Below are 6,000 nucleotides of genomic sequence, written 5' to 3'. Positions count from 1 at the left end.
GAAGCACCTTCACTATGCCCTGAAGCTCATCTGTCACTAGCTGGATGATATGCTGGCTACTACGGTCGCGGTGCACTGGTATCTCGTTGAGCTTATTGTTGACGAGCGTTAACAAGGACTCAAGTCTCATGATCAACTACGCCCTAGGTTCATTCTTAGGTCGAGTATCATCCTCAAAAGCTACATCGAGTCACTCCAACAATCGATCATACTTCCCCTGAAGCCTATTGAACTGAACCCTCGAATCAGCGTACATAGAGAAAGAGATAGTGTCAAATAGCACTGAAGACGAAGACGAATGCATCCTTTGCTGAGATATATCGAAGGGAAATATTGGCTATTTACCCGAATAATATCTACTTACTCTCTCGCGCTTCCTATATTTATATTCTACACCTTATAGCCTATTTGGACTGTTTTCAGGGACTCTAAACCATAGCTCTGATACCAAGACCTGTCACATCCCCAAATTACACTTAACAATATAAATGTCTTAATAATAAAATAATATTACAAAAGGCTGTTTACAAACAATATCCAGGATCGCTAGGTTTAGTGTTTAAAGAATAGTCCAACCCTACAAACTAATACAACTTCATAACTACCGGTCCTCACAATAGACTTTCAGCTACCTACCTGAGCTCTCAAATAAGCCTCAGCATCTCCAGTGGACTTACGAGCGGTCTGCTTGAATCTAACCATAGCTGCTAGCTGTAATATCAGGGTGAAAGTAAGTAGTGAGCCAAATGCTCAGCAAGTGCTAAACAATATGATACAAAATATGAATCGAGATACATATGAAAGAATGACAATGTGAAGATAGAGCTAATAGTAATAAGAGATGAACTTTTGGGTGATGGCATCATTTGTTTGTAACAAAACATTTCCAAAATCATTTCTTAATCCAAAAACCATTTTATAACGCTACGGATTACAGCCGGTGATCAGCCGCGAAGTAATCCCGAACCTCGCTGGGTTCTAAAACATTAATAGGATCCCTAGGCAACTTTTAAGCCTATAATTTAAGTGTGGAAAGGACTCGCTTCTCAGTCCAGATCCACTATCTAAAGAAAACATTTGTCCCCCTTTGGGACTGGAAATCCAGCTTTTTAATCATTTCAAAAACTGATGCTGATTGATAATAAATTTCTTAAACAGTAAACATCTTCACTATTCTCAAGAAAACATTTATTGTCCCTTTGACAATTTGGCTTTTAAAAACTTTACAGTTTGATAAAAATTTGATGCCAGAAATAATAACATTTCAAAAGCTCTTTAGGCATGAAAGGATCGAGTACTTCTTTAAGGAATTCTATGCCAAACTCAACAACAGTTGTACTAAGTTAAGGTTTATTGTCAGGCGAATTGAACTATCAAGGTGAGGAAATCAATTCAGGGTTCAATGCAAAGGAACAATTTACTGATTTAAAGGAATAATCAGGGTTGAGTAACAATAGTTTAACAGAGGGAAATTCTAATGATTATAAGTAAGGGTATCATTCATTCCAATTCCGAAGGATTTCAAATAATAGGGTTATGATCAAAAATCAAAGGATTAAGATTATGAGATTCTTATTGATAGAATAACAATCTTCTCACCAGAGATTATCAAAGATGAATATCAATGGTTTAACAATCAAGGAAGAAAGTATTGTAAAAGAGTTCGAATCAATAAACTATAAAGGTAGGAATCTCAACTAGGGTTACAATCATAGGGTATCAAAGAAATTTCAATGTTCGAGTATCATAGTAAGGGGTAATAAGAAAGTGTACAAATGAATCGTTATCTCAGGGTTTAATGAAAGGAAATGATAAACAATCGAAAATGGTGATATGATTCGAAGGGATTAACTTTCTCAAGTTCGCAAGGAAATTCGATAATGTATAATCAATAAGGATATTTAAAGACTAAGTCAAGGGGAATACAACAAGGTATATGAATTATTATTAAAGGTACGAAATGCTTCTGAATGAGTTTGGGGTGATCAAGGTATACCAATTATACTAACTCAAATCAAGCTCGGGTACTTATAACAATGGGCAATATCAAATTCAAGCAAGCTATCATGGTTCCAATAAGTATCTCAGGGTACTTGCATAACATATGATTAAAAAAAGGAGTATACTTGCATAATATCAATTCAACAAAGGGGAAACACTCGCATAATGTCATTACGAAGGAAGAGTACACTTGCACAATATAAGTTTACAAGGGAAGGACACTTGCCTTGAGAGGTTTGACTACACACGACTTGTCTTGGGAGTGACGGGAGCACTACTCGACCTTGAAGGCAAGCTTCCTATCTTCACTTGATCCTACAAAATAATAAGAATCCCTCATTACTATGGACTCTTATGACACCAAACAACCCTAACACCAAATGCACAAATTGACTCCAAGTAAAGCTTAGTGTCTTATATTGCGTAAAACACTAAGTTAACACACAATACCATGCACATATACATATAGTAGCACCTTGGAGCACATAACACATATAGGTATACTCATACTATTATTTAGAATTGGTGCTTTATTCGGGACATGAATGATCTCACTCTCAAATCTCCACAATTCCACTTGCGACACACTACTAAACTAGTCTCGACTTTTGAAGGGCCTACACTTGGTGGTTCCAATTCTATTAGCCAAAACCTTGGCCTAACACTCCACTGACCTATATATAAATTCTAGTCCTAGGGCTCACTCATGCCTTACTCATAGGGTCCACAAAACTAAACGCTAAAAGAAAGCGTTCTCACTTGCATACTTATGGCGACACCTTAGGTAACTCTCGGTTTTTAACACCACTAAAGCTCGAATATTCCTAACCAAAACTGACCTACTGGATTCCTAAGTCTATAAGATAACTTGTGCACTTTGAATGACACTAAGGGCCTTCCTAGATTTTCTTGGGCCTAAGCTCAAAGTTGACACAACTCTAAATGAGTGTCCTGAAAACTGCCCTATTTTGGACTAACTTAAACTCATTGGTTCTAACTCTAAACCTCCATGGTTTGACTTGAAAATCTTCCTTAAACTCCCTAGTACCAGTAGTAATCAATTAATAATGAGGGCTTACTCTTAATCTGACTTTTTTATCTCCAAAACGTACTAAACTCAATATGTCCCCTGTTCTGGCAGAATCTAAGTTTTGGTGTGTGCACCTCACTAAATAGTTGGGTTTCTCTAATTAAAGGCTTCTGGACTCAACTAAAACCCAAGTACTAACTCCCCGTGGCTTGGGCCTAACAATGCCTAAGAAATGCCCATTCAAAATCAACACACAACTCACATGCAAATCTGGAAAAAAATTTCAGGATCCTATCCTAGCCTTTCCACCTTAACTCCCACTTCAAAACCACGAATTAAATCTCAACCAAGGCAAATTTACTTCTATAAGACTCTAAACTAAGGCCTCAACCAATAATGGAGATCATTCATGCCCTATAGCACCAACATGCAAACTAAAACTTAACATGCAACTCAGAATTATCACAAAAACAACTAAATAATGGGATTATTAGCTCATAAATTCCACTTAAAATACTAAATTATTTCAAGGGATCATGCACACTATATTTTAAAAACTAAGATCAAGTATGATATCAAGGAAATAATTCGTTTTTAGCCCATATAGGTCGAATTTAATCACAAACCAAACATGCATGTATATTTTCAAAAAAGAGAGCATATATAGCTTGATCATTCTGGAAAATAATGCCCTATCTCTAACATGCAAAGTAAAACATGGCATTACAACTAGAGATCAGTAGCATGCAAGTGTTTTAAAGGAGTTTTAATCAAGGAAACACTTAGTTTATGCACATAAAAAGTATATCTCATGGAGAACTCTTTAATCCACATGAATAAAGAGTTTCTCCTTGGAGATCACATAAAAACAAGACATGCAAGCATTAAACTTCATCTCCTAAGTATGGAACTTCTTGAAAAGTGTATTATATATTAATGAGTAGTGAAATTATACTAGAATGGCAAGGATTTATTGAAGAAAAATTGAAGGGGATGGGGGAAGGGGTTTAGCCGAGAGGGAAGAGAAGAGAGGGAGGAGAGAGTGAGGTGAGGGTGGAGTGTGGAGTGAAAAATGAAATGATCATGACAACTTGTGCTTGTTTTATGGTTTTGATTTGATTAAATGTGAGTGGAGTTCAGAATTTACAAGAGTGCCCTTCTCCCAAAGCTAAGCCAAAAATGCATGTAAGGTTAGTTTGGTCTTTTGGTGGATAAAAGAGAGTTAGTGGGGTATGAATTATCTTTTTAGCCCTTTAAGTTGAATGGGAGGGTATTTGCATGCATGGGTATTCATGTAAATTGCTAATTACTAAACTACTAATTTCAAAGATTTATTTTTTATAAAATAAAATAAAATTTCGAAAATTATAAAAGTTGTACCATAAAATAAATTGGATTTTTAGAAATTTTATGAGATCACTTTTGTGATTTGTGAATGAAATAATTTTAAAAAAATAATTTTCCCAAGGTAAAGAATATTCTCTATAAATCAAGAATAAGATAAATTAATAAAACTCTCGCTTTGAGAAATTCATATTTTAAATAAAGCAATTTATAATGCAGCAAATTCCATTCACACAAATATACAATCAATAAATATATTTATAGTCGACTCTAATATTATACAGAGTTCACAAATATTATTACACAAAATACCAGTCGTAACATTCTCTCCCCCTTAAAGGATTCTGTCCTCAGAATCTAAGAGAACAGATGAGGATACCGGGAACGCATATCAGGCTCGAACTCCTAAGTTGACTCTTCGACCTTGAGGTTCCTCCAAAGTACTTTTACTAACTTTACCGACTTATTTCTAAGACTCTTTGCTTGCCAGTCGAGTATTTTGACAGGTTGCTCCTCATTATAAACATGCTGATACTGCGGAGGCAGCACTAACTTGTAAGCCACTTTCCTCACTTGGTTAAAAAAAAATCTCAGCAGGACCTATATATCTAGGTGCTAATTTGCCGTTCTTTCCAAATCTAGTCAACCCTTTCCACGGTGACACGTTTAACAATACGGATTCGCCGACTAGAAAACTCACATCCTTTCAAGCAGGATCTGCGTACTTCCTTTGCCTGTCTTGAGAAGCAAGCAAAACGTACATATTTTAAGGAAAACATCTTCACACAAGCAGTGATTGGAAATGAGGTAGAAAATTTAGTTGGAGATCGTTCAAACGACATTAATTGTAAGGAAATTTTACTATCAGGAAAGGCCAAAGAGGTGGCCGACACTTTAAGTGTAAGAGAGCAATTATAGGCGCTCGTGCCAGAGGAATACAGTGATAATGGTTGAAGCCGCAAAGGTTGTATTATGGGTTGGAAGATTGACATTCCTTCTGATGATTGTGCAATACCCAACTGTAATAGTAGTTTGGTAAAGGTTTAATTCGTATAATCACCATGAGCGGGCTATCTATCTTAGAAGGTACTATCTTGAGATAAGCCAGGACCATGTTACAGAAATGTTAAGAAATGACTAAATGAACCTTTGAGATGCATGTCTCCCAATAAAGATATACGATTAAGATTGGTATTAACCTGCTATCGTTGCCTTCATTGAAACTCTTCTGCAATTTTATCTGCTTCATGTCATATGTACGTCAGGTTCAGGAGTGTTCTTCATGAATCATGAACGGTGATCATGTTACCTCCTTAGAAGAATTTGATACGAGATGCATGGACTTCGTATAGTTAGCTATTAAGACTTCATGGAAAATGAATGATTACAGTAGGTCAACGGTGGACCCTAGTAGTGCAGCAATGATTCTGCGAGTAATGAGTCGATTACAACCATGAGAGTTGTATTGGAATGGATGTTGAGATTGAGTACCACTAGTCGGGTCGTGGTGGTGTATAAGTTATCATTGATAGACTAATTAAGTAGATTATCTACCTATTGAATACTTATTCCTTCTTATCAATAGAGAGTCGTATTACTATACGAGGAAGGTTGCGGTGCAAGCA

The sequence above is a fragment of the Apium graveolens genome, chromosome 3, assembly GCF_009905375.1.
Source record: "Apium graveolens cultivar Ventura chromosome 3, ASM990537v1, whole genome shotgun sequence".
In the NCBI taxonomy this organism is placed as follows: domain Eukaryota; kingdom Viridiplantae; phylum Streptophyta; class Magnoliopsida; order Apiales; family Apiaceae; genus Apium; species Apium graveolens.
The sequence above is the reverse complement of the archived record's forward strand: the minus strand, read 5'-3'. Positions refer to the sequence as shown.